This window comes from Bubalus bubalis, chromosome 11 (assembly GCF_019923935.1).
Source record: "Bubalus bubalis isolate 160015118507 breed Murrah chromosome 11, NDDB_SH_1, whole genome shotgun sequence".
Classification (NCBI taxonomy): Eukaryota; Metazoa; Chordata; class Mammalia; order Artiodactyla; family Bovidae; genus Bubalus; species Bubalus bubalis.
The window spans coordinates 9,913,219-9,931,072 of record NC_059167.1 but is presented as its reverse complement, the minus strand read 5'-3'; positions in this window follow the sequence as shown (position 1 = coordinate 9,931,072).

Sequence of the window (17,854 nt, the reverse complement as noted above, 5' to 3'; positions counted from 1 at the left end):
TTTCACTTTCATCATTAATACAATAGGAGTGATAGTAGCACCTATGTCCTTGGGTTATTAAAGATTAAAAGAAAGTGCTTAGCATAGTGCCTTTTGTTGTTGTTATTCAGTTGCTACATTGTGTCTGCCTCTTTGGCCCCATGGACCGCAGCATGTCATGCTTCCCTGTCCTCAGTATCTCCCAGAGCTTGCTCAAACTCATGTCCATTGAGTCGGTGATGCCATCTAACCATCTCATCCTCTGCCGCACCCTTCTCCTCCTGCCCTCAGTCTTTCCCAGCATCAGGTCTGGGATGTAGCAAAGAAATATTAGTCATTGCTATGATAGTTATGTCACCTCCTATTCAGAAATTCACAGAACTAAGAATATCAGAGCATGGAAGCTCTCAGAACTCATCTATCAGCCATTAGTGAAAGTGAAAGTCACTCAGTCATGTCTGACTCTTCGCAACCCCATGGACTATACAGTCCACGGAATTCTCCAGGCCAGAATACTGGAGTGGGTAGCCTTTCCCTTCTCCAGGGGATCTTCCCAACTGTGGGATCAAACCCAGGTCTCCCGCATTGCAGGCAGATTCTTCACCAGCTGAGCCACAAGGGAAGCCCATCAGCTATTATTTGGGGAAACCCCTAAGTAACTGTAAAATGTCTATGTATATGTAACTGTATATGTAAAGAAAGATTAAAATAAGAGTAAAGAACTAGATCCATGTGAAACAAGACTGAGGGTATCTCATCTAAGTCTTAACTAGTTCCCTATCTATGATGGCATACTCGAGGTGATCCAGTGATAATTTTTCTTTGTTTTCTTTTTTTTTTTCATTTTCATTTTTCTTTGTTGTTAATCATCCAGATTCAGTGCTGACAACACTGACTTTTTTTTTCTGGTTGTATTTATCTGGAGCTCAGAGTAGACCAGCCCTGTGACATTGTTTTCCAGAGTGATTATATTTGAGCTTTAGTGGAAGCTGTGAAGTTATGTTTTCATGTTGTGTTGTCAACCACACAGTAGGTAATTATTGATTGTATACTCAACTTCTATAGCTTGCATGTTTTGGAAATTTTTACCTCTAAGCTTTGGATAACTAAGATGGTGATGTTTGTCCCACTTACTATCAAAGGCTACAGGATTTAGACATGAAGGGAGTTAGAGATACATAGGTATAAATTTTCCATGGAAATAGCCCTACATTTCAGTTCAGCTCAGTTCAGTTTCTCAGTCATGTCCAACTCTTTGTGACCCCATGGACTGCAGCACACCAGACTTCCCTGTCCATCACCAACCCCTGGAGCTTGCTCAGACTCATGTCCATCCAGTCAGTAATGCCGTCCAACCATCTCATCCTCTGTTGTCCCCTTCTCCTCCTGCCTTCAATCTTTCCCAGCATCAGGGGCTTTTCCAGTAAGTCAGTTCTTCACATTAGGTGGCCAAAATGTTGGAGTTTCAGCTTCAGCATCAGTCCTTCCAATGAATATTCAGGACTGATTTCCTTTAGGATTGAAATGAGAACATTATAAAAGAACTATACATTATAGTGGAACTACAATGTATTTTTTTTTCTATTTTAAAAAGTGTCAAAAATTTTAGGAGATAAAATTCTTATTTCTCAGATTAAAAAGCCCTGAAGATTAGAGTTATTCAGTGAACAAGGGACACAACTGGAATTGTATCTTACATGTATATAGGAATTTGGCTTTGGTTAATTGAGGGCAGTGTCTTCCCACAAATGATAAAACCATTTTTGTCAGTGTTACTAATAAGTTTTCTATTCTGTTGTTTATTTGGACAAAAAGGGGGCTCAGAAGTTAGTTTTGGCTCAGGAAAATTGCCGGGAGACAACATCAAGTGACAATATATTTATTTCTTTTTTTTTATTGATTTTTTTTACCCATTTATCATTTATTTATTATTATTATTATTTTACTTTACAGTATTGTATTGGTTTTGCCATACATCAACATGAATCCGCCACAGGTGTTCACGTATTCCTCATCCTAAACCTCCCTCTCCCACCTCCCTCCCCATACCATCCCTCTGGGTCATCCCCGTGCACCAGCCCCAAGCATCCTGTATCCTGCATCGAACCTGGACTGGCGATTCATTTCTTATATGGTACTATACATGTTTCAATGCCATTCTCCCAAATCATCCCACCCTCTCCCTCTCCCACAGAGTCCAAAAGACTGTTCTATACATCTGTGTCTCTTTTGCTGTCTTGCATACAGGGTTATCGTTTTGTTGCTAATAACAGATAATTTCCTGGAATTAATTAAACAGATATCTAATGAGTTCCTACTATGTGCAATACATTGTTCTAGGCAAAGGAAATATAGTAATTACATTTATAAAAATCCTTGCCTTAAAATGCTTTTCGTGTAGTTTTTTCACCTCATCAAATGCTTTTGCTTATAGACTATTTAAAAACCATTTTCCCTAGTTACGGCTTCTTGATACTTTTAGTGCCTGCTATAAGGAAACTTTTATTAGGCAACTTTAAATCTTTCTTGTTTACTGCTTACTAATTATTGAATCAGGAACTACCAGACAGTAAAAGCTTTAGGCATTATAGCAAGAGTAAACAGGATTTTATCTTGTTAGATTGTTAGAAGAAATAGATCTTTTTTTTCTTTTCTTTTAAAAAAATATATGCCACTATAAAATGAACAGCTCCAGTCTTATCTGTGGAGGTTTCTAGAGACTGTTTGTTTTTGTAGTTAAATTTGTTTCAACAGTCACTTTGCTAACTTTTCTTCCTGTTACTGGTCTCTAGTTTAATCTTCAGATGAGTTTTATTGGTATGAGTTAAAACATTGATTTCATTAAAAGTATCTTAACACGGTCATATTCAGAGAAGAGACACTCAGGTTTTAGTCCCAGAATCATTATTTATTAGTTAAATAACAGTGGGCAGTGCACTTAAATTTTCCAGGGTTGTTTCTCGTATTTTTTTGGATTTTTTTCTTTGAAATTAAGAGAAAAAAAAATGAGAATTTTTTTCAGACCCCCAAATCTGACATATTAATACTAGTTCAGTTATTTTTATCTAAACCTTCTTTGAAAGTAAGGATTTTGTCCTCCAAACTAGATTATTAGTTCTGATGTCATAAATATTATCATATATCTTTTAAAATCCCCCACTGTATTGAATATGCTAGCAGTATGTTTGGCAGTATTTGGTCTGGCTTAGGACCAGAGTGAGTAGAGATAATGGAAGGAATAAAATCACCCTCTCTAGCTGTTTATGCCTATGGATATACATGAGACAGTTTTCTGTTTAGGAGAGGAAGCGGGAATTTTGGTTGGGAGTAAAACTAAGAGGGTGGGGCGGGAGGAGTAAAATGGGAAATGGCTTTCACTTCTTACCTTACCTGGTTTCCAGTTTATAGGCTGAAAAGATATAGGCTTTAATATACTGTTTTTTGTTCTTCTCCTTTTGACTTACTTCATCCTATAAAACAGGGTCTGGGTTCATCCACCTCACTAGAACTAATTCAAATTCATTCCTTTTTATGTTATCCTTGTTCAGTCACTCAGTCATGTCTGACTCTTTGTGACCCATGGACTGCCGCACATCAGGCTTCCCTGTCCTTCACTACCTCCCAGAGTTTGCTCAAACTCATGTCCATTGAATTGATGATGCCATCCAGCCATCTCATTCTCTGTCGTCCCCTTCTCTTGCCCTCAATCTTTGTCAGCATCAGGGTCTTTTCCAGTGAGTCAGCTCTTTGCATCAGGTGGACAAAGTATTAGAGCTTCAGCATCAGTCCTTCAAATGAATATTTAGGGTTGATTTCCTTTAGGATGGACTGGTTGGATCTCCTTGCTGTCCACGGGACTCTCAAGAGTCTCCTCCAGCACCACAGTTCAAAAGCATCAGTTCTTTGATGCTCACCCTTCTTTAGGTCTAATTCTCACGTTGTTGTATGACTGCTGGAAAAACCATAGCTTTGTCAGCAAAGTATGTCTCTACTTTTTAATATGCTGTCTAGGTTGGTCATAGCTTTTCTTCCAAGCAGCAAGCATCTTTCAATTTCATGAGCGCAGTCACTATCCACAGGGATCTTGGGGCCCAGGAAAATAAAGTCTGTCACTGTTTCCATGGTTTCCCCATAACTTTGCCATGAAGTGATGGGACTGGATGCCTTGATCTTAGTTCTTTGAATGTTGAATTTTAGACCAGCTTCTTCACTCTCCTCTTTCACCTTCATCAAGAGGCTCTTTAGGTTCTTTTTGCGTTCTGCCATTAGGGTGGTGTCATCTGCATATCTGAGGTTATTGATATTTCTCCTGGCAATCTGGATTCCAGTTTGAGCTTCTTCCAGCCTGGCATTTCAAATAATGTACTCTACATATGAATTGAATAAGCAGGGTGACAGTATACAGCCTTGACATACTTCTGTCCTAATTTTGAGCCAGTCTGTTTTTCCATGTTAGGTTCTAACTGTTTCTTCTTGAATTGCATACAGGTTTCTCAGTAGATAGGTAAAGTGGTCTAGTATTCCCATCGCTTTTTTTCCCCCCAGTTTGTTATGATCTACACAGTCACAGGCATTAGTGTAGTCAGTGAAGCAGAAGTAGTTGTTTTTCTGGAATGCATTCAGTTCAGTTGCTCAGTCATGTCCAGCTCTTTGTAGCCCCATGAACTGCAGCACGCCAGGCCTCCCTGTCCATCACCAACACCCAAAGTTTACCCAAACCCATGTCCATTGAGTTGGTGATGCCATCCAACCATCTTATCCTCTGTCGTCCCCTTCTCCTCCTGCCCTCAATCTTTCCCAGCATCAGGGTCTTTTCAGATGATCACATGGATGTTGGCAGTTTGATGTCTTGTTTCTCTGCCTTTTCTAAATCCAGCTTGTACATCTTAAGCTTCTTGGTTCACATACTGTTGAAGCCTAGCTTGAAGGATTTTCAGTATTACCTTGGAAGCATGTGAAATGAGTGCAAATGTGTACTGACCTTTCCAGTCCTGTAACCAGTCCTAAGTTTTCCAAATTTGCTGGTATACTGAGTGCAGCACTTTAACAGCATCATCTTTTCAGATTTGAAATAACTCAGCTGGAATGCCATCTTTTATGGCTAATATTTCATTAAATATATGTACCAAAACTTCTTCATCCATTCATGTCAGTGGACATCTAGGTTACTCCCAAGTCCTGGCTATTTTAAATAGTGCTGCAATAAACATTAGGGTACATGCAACTTTTAGAATTGTGGTTTTCTCAGGGTATATGCCCAGTATTGGAATGCTGGGTCATATGATAGTTTTATTCCTAGTTTTTTGAGGAATCTTCACAGTGTTCTTCATAGTGGCTGTATTCATTTATATTCCAGCAGTGCAAGAGCATTCCCTTTTCTCCACATCCTTTCCAGCATTTATTGTTTGTAGATGTTTTGATGATGGCCATACTGACTGGTATGAGGTAGTACCTCATTGTAGTTTTGATTTGCATTTCTCTAATAATGCAAATTAGTTTCTGTACTTTTAAAGGAAATGTTGGAGTCTAAATTCTCTTCTAAATTTGTGACTCCAAAATTTAAAGGTCTTCAGGATTATCTCATAGCTGAGAATCATTATTTAGCATTGATGGTAACTTATATTTGAATTACAACTTACTTTATAAGGTTTAATTTAGAGATTAATTGAGAGATTGCTTCCATACCTCTTCATTTACCCAGTGCTGAGCAATGTATCTTTGAGTGTAATAGATGTTCACTTAAGTTTTTATTGATGCCTCCTGTGATGACTTTATTACTGGGTCAGTAATTTAGGACAAATGTTTCATGAAACAATAATCCATTCTCAAATGCACACAAAACTTAAATGCCATATACTGAAGTCTCTTTTGATACTATACCCACCAGCTATTTTAATGAAATCAGGTAATGTTTAAATGTTCTATGTCAGAAGCTTATACAATTCAGTTGAAATGTATTTTAAAAATTGCACCCATTTTTAATTAATCTTACCATAGTTACACAACTATATGGCAAATGTAAGCATCCCTATTATAGAAGATGGGGCCCTAGAGAGATCATCAAGCTGCAGTGATGGCTTATCGGTCTGAAAATTGAATCTGTAATACTTAAAGAGGCCAAGAAATGCCTAGAGAGCTGTCAGTCCCCTAACTGCCTTTTCTCTGATTTTTCAAAGTTAAATGTTTTCAAAGTCCTAGGTATTTTTTTATAAAATATAGACCATTGTAATTTCTGAAAATGATATAATAGATGTTATTCATGACTCAGAATCCTGGTGAAATTTTGGTACTGGTATCTTTTTGGGAGAAGACAAGTTGGTTTAACTTGGTCTTGACTCTGTTTGCCCTTTTCTTCCGAATCCTAATTTGTCCTTAGTAGTTAAAAACAGATGCCATGTGGTCTGTGAATTAAGATGCTAGGCTAAATTCAAAGTATTCCCTATTCCTCATACAGTGTCAACAGACTCATTATAAATAATGTTATAAAGCTTATTTACCTGTTTTTAGACTTCATTGATTCCCCTGGAGAAGACTAACCCTAACCCTAACCCCTGGCAACAGACTCTAGTATTCTTGCCTGAAAAATCTTATGGACAGAGGATGGGCCACAGTCCATGGGGTCACAAAGAATTGGACACAACTGAGCGACTGAGCGCACATACATAGAGTGCACTGAAAATCAGAGGCAAAAAGGAAACAAACAAAAAAACCCAGCCCTGAAACACTAGAATAAACTATTTTGGCAAAGACAGAATGGTCACAAAACTTTTAGAAGGGTGGGGGAAAAATAACAAGAGAGTTGCATGTACCACTGCAGTCTCAAGTCTTATCTGTTGGTGGATCTTAAGCATGATATTTTACACAGTTTTCTCTGTGTCAGCTCCATTGATATTCTCCTGTGTCAAACGGCAGCACCTCAGCAGCATCCTTCTCTGCTTTCCTCTAGAGTACCCTGGAGGTAGGTGGCTGGGAGGGAGGGAGGGAGCCACAGCGGAAATCGGCTCCCTGGACCTCTTGGCTTCTCTGCTCCAAGTGCTTCTCTGGACACAGTAATTGCTGCCACGCTTGCTGTTGCTCTGTTGGCCATTACTGACACTGCCTGCTCTCACCTCTGAGCGCCCTGTTACAGTTAGACGATAAGTCTCTCTATCCATGGGCTGCTGATCATGGTGTAACCCACAGTATTTTATAGTGAGGAGTCAAGTCAAGGCATGTCGTGAGTCAAGAGATGTGACAAACCCAGTGTAGTGAGGATTTCCCAGGGCTGAGGAAAAGGAGCTACAAAATGTAATTCCTGGGGGCAGGCATGCCTCAGATTAGTCCCCAGACTTTTCCAAACAAAATATTGATTATCTTCATGAAGATAGGAGAACCATAAAGTAAATAGATGCTATTGAGGTGTGTCATCTAATTCCATTTGCTGCCGTATATGAGTCACAGGTCTGACCTAGCCAGGACCATTAGACATAAGAGGAAAAAAAGGAATAACATCTCAGTTATTAATTAACTGACATGAGTTATTAATTAATTATTAACCCAGAGATCCTTTACTGAAGAGGGAAGTGGTCCTTTCCATGTCAGATTTTCTTGGAGGTATCCCGGTATTACTGTATACTACTGTTAAGACAGTACAAGTATTATGATAATAAAAAAATCAATAAATTGTGTTTGTCACTCTTTTTACAGTGAGAAAGGAGATCATATCTTCTAGGATAAATTACAGTGAAAACATGCTGATTCTAAAAGTGTAAGACTCAAATCTCTGGAAATTTTTGTGGAAATTTCCCATTCTCTGATGCTAATGTATAGGGATGAGATGCCACTGAAAACAGTGTTTTTGAAATAAAGAGGATCTAAGTACTTGAAAGATTTGTATTTGTTTATTTTTGGCCACACTGGCTCTTTGTTGCTGCACACAGACTTTCTTGAAAAAGTACCATTTTGCATGACTTTTACCATGGAATTTTGAAAAGCTTTTTACCATTACCTTTTAAAATCGAGGCTGAGTAAGGACTTTTTGTTCAGGGTGGAGGGAACCAAGTCTTTTAAAACATTTTAGCTAAATGACAGTCTTGCAACTACAACATTTCATTAAATCAGCTTCTCAGAGGTCTTTATTTACTTCTAAATGTCATCTCTAAAGTATATATCTTCAAGGATTCTCATCAGCTATCTTTCCTAAAGCTCCATGATGCCCGTTAAGTTGAACTATAATAAAAAAATGACAGATTGGAATTGGAATTTTATTTTCAGCTTGGGTTAGCTCAGAGTTCTTCTGAGAACTTGAGAGTAGGTGAAATTGAAATCTCAGTACCTGCCAGAACTTAAGTTGCTTTGTCAAGTAATGTTTAATTCTCTGGAGTGTGATCAGCTTCCTGCTTTTTCCCAAAGTAAAACCAGTCTATATGTTAAGTTTTTAAAATCCTGGGTTATAAATTCATATCTTTTTTCCAAGTAGAATTGAAGTAGGAAATAATACAAAACTGATCTACATTTATTGATTAGCAAATACTTACTTATGTTAATTGTGTTGATACTAGATCTCCTACCCAATGGAGATTATTAAATGATTGTTTTAGTAAAACTGAGATTTTATGCATATCTACATACATACATACGTACATATGTATATAATCAACCAAAAAAGGAATTTATTCATTCACTAACCAGACAGAAGCTGGATAAATGAATGCAATTTCCAGGTCCTTCATTCTAGGAAATACTTTTTCTCCTCCCTACATATCAGATATGTTGATTTTTATTTTTTCACCCAGTTAGGATGATTTAGTAGATTATCATTCAGTGGATATTATTACTATAATCTGGGAATAATGTCATAATAATAATTATCATTTGCATTAATTATTTGCATGCATTATCTAATTTAACTCTCAGAATAATTGTAGTAAATCCTGTCATTTGTCCCCATTTTGCAGATGAGTAAACAGAGGATCAATGATCATTCTCTTGCCCCAAATCAGAAGACCAACAATGTCAGAGTTAGTTCTGCTTGGTTCCAAAGCCCAAATTATTTCTACTGTGCTACCTGGTCATGCTACTATTCTCATGCCTTTGTGGTCAAACAGAAACTCGTAACTGAGCAGGTGTAAATGTTATTCAAATAGTGGCTATACTACTGGAGGGAAAAACTCAGGAGGGACTGTACAACTGCCCTCTTGAGTCAGAAATCCATCTAAGTTCAGAGTATCTCAGGGGGTTAATCCTATGTTGGTTAGGAGCCTACAGAGTAATCTAATCTGAATGTTTTCTAGTGATGGTTGAAAAAAAAAAAAAGCCCAGGAACTACTCCATTCCTAAAGTGCTAATGGAAGAATTTGCTTGAGGTGCTTTGCTAGAGTCTGTTCAATTCCAGGGGAGCTCCCCAAATCTAGGAAGTAACATTTTCTTTGAGTCAAGGGACAGCAGTGCTTCCAGTTTGCTTGTAGAGGCCCTGGCTACCTCCAAGCGCACAACTACTTTTGAGGACTAACACTTAATCTCTTGGAAAGAACATCGCAAAGTGGAGTTGTCAGTACCTGCTAGTAAAATTTTACATTTCAAAACATTAGAAAATACTTCCGTACTGACATAACAAGGATTTTGTCTCTGAATCTATATAATTTATCAGCTTAATTTAGTGCAGTTAGTACAAATTATTCCTTATGGATGGGACTTAGTTCATGATTTATTTGGTTTGTAATGAGCCCTCTTTAAATGGTGAGAGAAACTGATATTGTTTTGTGTGAATCTGCATGTTTGCCAGTCAATACAGCTAGTTACCCCAATCTTTCACTATGGCCTCATGCAGCTTTCAAGCAGACAAGGAGCAGGAGAATGGAAACCTAGGACTAGGGTGGAAAAATATATTGAAGAATAAAGTTTTCCAGGTTCTGATTTTGAAAATTTCCTTTCTGCAAGGACTGGAACTTTGAAACTGCAATGCAGGAGACCTAGGTTCAATCCCTGGGTCGGGAAGATCCCCTAGAAAAGGAAATGGCTCCCCACTCCAATATTCTTGCCTGGAGCATTCCATGGAGAGAAGTGTGGTGGACTACAGTCGATGGGGTCGCAAAGAGTCGGATGCGACTGAGCAACTAACACTTTGAAAATATATATAACCAAACCGAATTTTGTCCCTCACCTTATCCTCAAAGGGAATTTGCATCTTAACTATAATGAAAATTCCATTTGGGAAAAAAAAATACAGTAAGAACTTCATTTGAGATTTCAGAATGCTGTTGTTGTGTTTCTCTTCTAATATAACTGAGTTTCCCCACTGGATCATATTTATCCTTTAATATTCCTTCTAGCATGCTAGAAAGTCATAGAGGTACTTTAATGAGAATATATTTAAAAAGGGACAATTAAGTGTAGTCTATGTACCACCATTTACTTGATTAGTTATTAGTAGCTATTAGGTTTATTCAAAATCAATAAGCAATTACAGTAAAAAAAAAATGGGGAAACTTCTCTTTATAAATTCTAAGTTCTCAAGTATTTAACTTCAAAAGATCCTTCCAGAATTAACTTTTTAAGAAGTGTTCTCATATATATTCCCACTTTAGCTGAAATTGCATTGGAATACTTACTGTTATTGAAGATGTCTCATCATGCCTTGTGTCTGTGTTCATGGTGCCGCTTACGTAGGTTCCTCTCCTTAAGGTTTGAAGCACTGCTACCGTCTATGAGAAGCCTTCCTTAATAGTTAAAATTAAATATACTTTTCTTTGGAGTCTTCCTTCAGTTAAGTGTACTATACGACACCCTCCCACACTTGAGTTAGTTATGTTATATGCTGACTTTCCTCATTGACTGCAAACTCCTTGAAGGTCAGTCAGTTGTCTCGTCTAATTGTGGGCTTCCCACACATTTCTGCTAGTTTTAAATGAAACAGCAACACAAAGGTAAACTGTGGCATAACTGAATGGAAAGAGAGACCTGACTTTTTTCACTGAGGCATGAACGGAAGAGTTTTGTAGAAGAGAATCCATGTAGTGTGGCTTTCCTCTACCTCCAAGATACTTGGAAATGAAATCCCTTCTCTGTTTGTTTTCTGACAATAAACTTTTGGAAGCTTTATCTTTGTGAATGAGATTTAATTACGTCCTAGTAGTTTCTTGGACGAGGCAAGCATTTATGAGGTCTCCTGATACCGCCTAGTATTTGAGTCCCTCACGCAATCACACTCAGGGCCCCATTGTGAACACCATTATGCTCCTAGATAATTGGATCTGTGCTCAGAGCTTGATATACTTTTCCACAGAGGATTGGCTTAAAGTGAGAGGCAAAGTTTAAAACAGTAAAAGGGGCAGGAGTAAATTAGGAGGACAGTTTTTTTTTTTTTAAGTTGTTAATTGAATCATTAAAAATGTCATTTTGAAACAGGGCAGGTAGCATGTATTAATTACAAGCATTAAAAGAGCAATAAATGTTACAGCACCTCTTTTAGCCATGAGTGTTGAGAGCTGTTAACAGAATTTCACCACTGGGACCGTCACCCACCATGCATTCAATATGAGCATGCTTGCTTTGTGCGTGCCACTGTCCTGAGCTTCAGGAAACCTTGTCCTGAAAAAGGTTGAGATCTGTTTTGGGAGACAGACAATAAAAGATCAAGGGGTGTGTATACAACTCCAGAAACACAGAAGAGGGAGACAATAACGCCCTGTCAAGAAATCTGAAAAGGCTTTTTCTAAGAGGTGGTATATGAGTTTTATTTTAAAGAATAAATTAGGCTGGCCAAAAGTAGAGCAGAGCATTTCAAGAAGAAGGTGTAGCCTTTGCACAGATGTGGAGTTGCCAAAGGGCATGTGAGTGTTTGGTAACATTTAAGGATACGATGCGATTAGATGCAGTGTTACTGTCATTCGGTGGCTAAGCTGTGTCCAACTCTGCGGCCCCGTAGACTTAGGATGCTAGGTTCCTCTATCCTCCACTAACTCCTGGAGTTTGCTAGATTCATGTTCACTGAGTCAGTGATGCTGTCTAATCATTTTATTCTCTGCTTCCCCTCTCTCCTTTTGCTTTCAGTCTTTCCCATCATCAGGGTCTTTTCCAATGAGTTGGCTGTTTGCATCAGGTGGCCAAAGTATTGGTATTATTTCTGGGGAAGTGAAACTGGGCATGTTAGGTGGGAAGTAGTGGGTGAAGGGTACTTTTATGCCATGACAAGAAGTCTGAACATTATCACAGGAGTAATCTAAGTCTATGCCACCATGTATTATAAGGAATTTTATTATTTTATTCATCTGGGAGTAACTTCACAAGCACGAAAACATGATATTTGGCAAAACTAATACAGTTATGTAAAGTTTAAAAATAAAATAAAATTAAAAAAAAATAAAACAAAGGAAAGAAAAAAAAACAAAAAACAAAAAAAACAAAAGGCAGTGTCAATGCTTTAAGGCTACAGTCACCATCAACTTGGAGAAGGCAATGGCACCCCACTCCAGAACTCTTGCCTGGAAAATCCCATGGATGGAGGAGCCTGGTAGGCTGCAGTCCATGGGTCGCTAAGAGTCAGACACGACTGAGCGACTTCACTTTCACTTTTCACTTTCATGCTTTGGAGAAGGAAATGGCAACCCACTCTAGTGTTCTTGCCTGGAGAATCCCAGGGATGGTGGAGCCTGGTGGGCTGCCATCTATGGGGTCGCACAGAGTCAGACACGACTGAAGTGACTTAGCAGCGCCATCAACTAGATAATTAGCAGAACTGAGAGTGAATCCATTCAAATCCTGAGCGGGTTTGGCATTCTCTTCCACTTTCTCCAGAGTACAAATTGTGAGCTTTCAGAAAAATGACTTCCGCAATTAACATGAGAGAGTCAGTTAGTACTAAATTATTTAAACCTGAATAATTGCTTATCGCTAATCATTGTGGACTTTGGGAACTTTTACAGAGTAAAACTAAGGACTCTGAAAGGTCACGAAGATTCCCTGAAGTTTTCCTGTGTTTAAACCTTTTGGGTCTTTACAGTGGCAAGTCTTAAGTGGAAGAAGAAGAGTGACTGCCTTTAGAGGCTGACTAGAATGGCCAAATATACCTCAGATGTAAAGAAGAAAAGAACTACGTGGAGCTCTTCATTTCTCCACTAACTGTGGAAATGGGCCACATCTCTTACCACAGTGAATGGATGTGCTGGGAATGAGCAGTTCAATTAGCAACAGCAGCCTCCAGTGGGAGATTAGTAACTTCTCAAAGAATCTTTATTCAGTGTCTCTTTTCCCCCCAGCCCTTTGGCTAAATGGACAAGTATTGCAATAATTTCCCCCCCCCTGCTTATTTGTCTTTCTTTATGGATCTTTGTGTGTGTGTTATCTATTGCTTATTATATGGACTATTAATCTCAATATTTTAGTAGAAAGAACAGGAGGATTTTTGGCAGGCTTAGAAGTTGTCTCTCCTAATTTTTCCATTTCAGCTTCACTTGAGGCATCATAGATGTATGTACAGATTTGAAAAACAGAAATAAGAATTTGAAACACAGATTCTACCAGGCCTTTCCCTTTGGACCTCCTTTCTGTCCCAAAGGAGGTGAGAAAACACGTTTTGAGATTCTTTTTGGCTCAGTCCCTTACCCAATTGGTGCAGAGATGAAGTTAGGTTAGAAAAACAGCTATGATGATATTTCTGTATTTTTGAATATGACAGTTAATAAAATTTTTAAAAAGCTGAGTCGTGTCTGGCTCTTTGTGACCCCATGGACTGTAGCCCACCAGGCTCCTCTGTCCAAGGGATTTTCCAGGCAGGAATACTGGGGTGGGTTGCCATTTCCTTCTCCATGGGATCTTCCCGACCCAGGGATCGAATCTGGGTCTCCTGCATTGCAGCCAGATTCTTTACCATCTGAGCCACCAGGGGAGCCTAGTGAAAAAGCTCTGCTGCTGCTGCTGCTGCTAAGTCACTTCAGTTGTGTCTGACTCTGTGCGACCCCATAGACGGAAGCCCACAAGTCTCCCCCGTCCCTGGGATTCTCCAGGCAGGAACACTGGAGTGGGTTGCCGTTTCCTTCTCCAATGCATGAAAGTGAAAAGTGAAAGTGAAGTTGCTCAGTTGTGTCCGACTCTTTGCGACCCCATGGACTGCAGCCTACCAGGCTCCTCCGTCCATGGGATTTGCCAGGCAAGAGTACTGGAGTGGGGTGCCATTGCCTTCTCTGGTAAGAAAGCTCACCAAGTGCTAAATTGATGAGGGAAGATGCCTTCATAGAAGGACACCATAAAGTTTGCAGGGAGGGTACAAGGAAAGTAATTTGAAAATTTCTCTCTCTCTCTTTTTTTTTTAAACCTTGGTAAGGGCTAGGAATAGGTAAGGGGGATTTAAGCTTTTTCTTTGTCAAAGTCTATTCTTCTGAAGAGGCTACAGGAACATTCCTTCCTTCTCCATATGCTGAGTAATGTGGAAAAGCTGTGGAGTGGGCACAAGTCTGGCCCTGGGGATGGGCTCTTCATTTTCCATAGCCTGTGACAGGAAGTATGCTATTTATGTTATTTTGTTTCCTGCAGTTCCTGGTTAATAGAGCTTAAGTGAGGTGAAAGTCACTCAGTTGCGTCCGACTCTTTGTGACCCCATGAACTATATACATCCATGGAGTTCTCCAGGCCAGAATACTGGAGTGGATAGCTGATCCCTTCTCCAGGGGATCTTCCCAACCCAGGGTTCAAACCCAGGTCTCCCACATTGCAGCTGGATTCTTTACAAGCTGAGCCACAAGGGAAGCCTAAGTTGTAGTTAAATGGCATTATATGATCAGTAAATATTACTTTTAAGGTGATTGCATCTTTTAGTGCATTCATAAAATGTCTAAAAATGACTGTCATAGGACTCATTCTACTGCCAAGATTAAATTTACAACCAACATCCTGATCAGTTCAATTCAGCAAACATTAAGTGTCTCTTCTTTACTAGTGCTGGATTTAGACCAGTGAATAAGCAAAAGGCCCCACTTACAAGGAGGTCACAGTGTGATAAGATCAAGGAAGAATTGTCCAAAAGAGACAAATTAAATACTGCTAACTGTATAGGTGTTTGGGGGAATGGAGGCCCTCAGAGGCATTTTTGGTTTTATTTTGAGGTTGGTAATTAATGTTTTCTGGGGCCAAATCTGTTAGGTGGCATGTGCTAAGTGACAGCTAAAAGTTAATATATATTTTAAAAGTATTTATTTATTTGGCTGCACCATATCTTAGTTGCAGCATGTGGGATAGTTGCCTGGCCAGGGATCCAACCCAAGACCCCTGCATTGGGAGAGTGGATTCTTAGCCACTGGATCACCAGGCAAGTCCCATCTACAAGTTAATATTAGGTTTAAAAGAAAACTGTGATTTGCAGAGAGTAGAGTATTTCCAGACTCACTTGAGGTTATCACTAACCTGATATTTAAAGCAAACAAAGATATTCATGTGTGTGTGCTAAGTTGCTTCAGTCATGTTCAGCTCTTTGCGATCCCATGGACTGTAGCCTGCCAGGCTCCTCTGTCTGTGGGATTCTCCAGGCAAGAATACTGGAATGGATTGCCATTTCCTTCTCCAGGGAGCTTCCTGACCCAGGGATTGAACCCTCATCTCTTATGTCTCCTGCATTGGCAGGCGGATTCAAAGAAATTAGGAGAATAGGAAATTATGTTGACCAAAAGGTTAGTGTTTGCCGGGGGACTAGGATTTGAGGAAGTGATTGATTGCTAAATGGTTGAGGAATATTTGGGGGCTTATGGAAATGCTCTATACTTTGAACATATTGGTAGATTGATGAGTGTACGCATCTATCAAAACTCATCAAACTGTATAACTTAAATGTGTGCATTTTATTTTATGTAAAGTATACTTCAATAAGGCTGGTTAGAACAAAGCAAATAAAAACAATATATCTTGCAAAAAACAGAAAGAAAGCTATGGCTTCCAAATATAGAAGTTGGTGTTAGCTGTATGTGATAAAACTTATCCTCTACCATCATAAATTTAGTGACTGAAGTATTCAAATTAAACTGATTAACAACAGGTAAACAGAAGAAAGGAGTTCGCAAAAGAACTAGCTCTTTAACTAGTTAAAGTTAGCAGAAGAAATTTCATAGGGGAAAGGGAGGGGGGCATAAAGGCTTTTGTGGGAAGAACAGATATCTTTAGAAAAGAGAAATGAATTCTTCGAAGAGCAACTAAGAGATGAGGAGGTTTGCAATGATGTTTGTTTATGCAGATACGAGCGGTCTCTCCATCTTCTTCAGGTTATAAAACTCCCCAGAGCACAGGTTTCTTGGTAGGTTCTCCTTCTTCCTCTTAGGAGGAAAGCCACCCTAAAAAGATAATTTATGGCAGCAGCATTTCTCAGAAGCTGCTGCCTTTAGTCAGATAAGGAAAATTCAGAGAAGACTTTTTTTTCTGTATCTGTTGAACCTCAAATGTCTTCAGCTTAAAATGATCTTTATGTTAACTGTGGGGTTTCAACTGAGTTGCTGTCATAGGAAAGAAAAAGATTTTTTGTTGTTGTTGCTATTGTTTGTTGGTGGTTGAGGGTGGGATTCTTCTCAGGGAGAGCCTGGTTTTATTTTGGGATGCAAAGTAATGGGGGTCTTTGATATTGAAAACTTGTCCCTCTGAGCATAATCTAGACTTGCTGTGAATCGGATAAATGGTTCTTCACTGGAGTTAATGATAATTATGAGTGTTTGGAATGAGCAGTGGCCCCAGGAGGAGTGTGAGGGGTTCAGCGGAGGAGCTGGAGGCCCGACCATGGGGCAGAACTAAGATGCAGTAAGTGGAGGGTGAGGTGACCAGGACAGTCATTCTGTGAGGGAGGGCAGCCGAGGGACCCTGGGAACAGAGATATCTGGTATTAGTGTTGATTATTTAGATTAAAATTATTGGCCAGGCTATCCTTGTGAAGAAGGGACATGAATTTCCCAGCTCAACTTTCCAACTGGCGTAAGCCTTCAGGATTATCCTCTACATGTAACATTGACTTGGTGCATTACTCAGTATGAACATTCTGAGATAGTGAGAGACAGAGAGGTTTAATTTTCACTAACACATTCTTAGTTTGCCAAGATGAAAATTTGATAAACCTTTTTATTTCAGTAACTTGTGACATTTCAGAAATAAATGGTGGGTTTTTTTTTTTTGTTTGTTTGATCTATAATATAGGGAGGTTGGAGAAGGAAATGGCAACCCACTCCAGTATTCTTGCCTGGAGAATCCCAGGGACAGAGGAGCCTGGTGGGGTGCTGTCTATGGGGTTGCACAGAGTTGGACACAACTGAAATGACTTAGCAGCAGCAGCATAGGGAGGTTAGGGGCACTCTCATCTTTTCAATGCTGTGTCCTTTAAATGACTTACCAGTGATGTGCTAGAGAATTACAGGTTTGGGGTGGGATCCTACCAGGTCCTGAGGACAGAGGAGGGAGAATACACTCAGGAGGTAAGATGAAAGACAGAGCTTGTGAACTCAGCAGGTGCAGGAATGTGGACCCTGAGATGCTGATGAGGAAAGTAAGTTCTCTAAGACAGTGGCCCCCAACCTTTCTGGCACCAGGAACCAGTTTCATGGAAGATCATTTTCCATGGACCAGGGTGAGATGGGTGATTTTGGAATGACTCAGGCTCATTACATTCATTGTGCACTTTATTTCTGCTCCAACTCTATGGACATGAGTTCGAGCAAGCTCTGGGAGTTGGTGCTGGACAGGGAAGCTTGGCGTGCTGCAGTCAGTGGGGTCACAAAGAGTCGGACACGACTGAGTGACTGAACTGAACTTATTTCTGTTATTATTTCATTGGCTCCACAACAGATCATTAGGCATTAGATCCCAGAGGCTGGGGACCCCTGCCCTGAGATTCTCAAAAGCTAGTGCAGGGATAGCACTATAAGCTAAGTGTTAA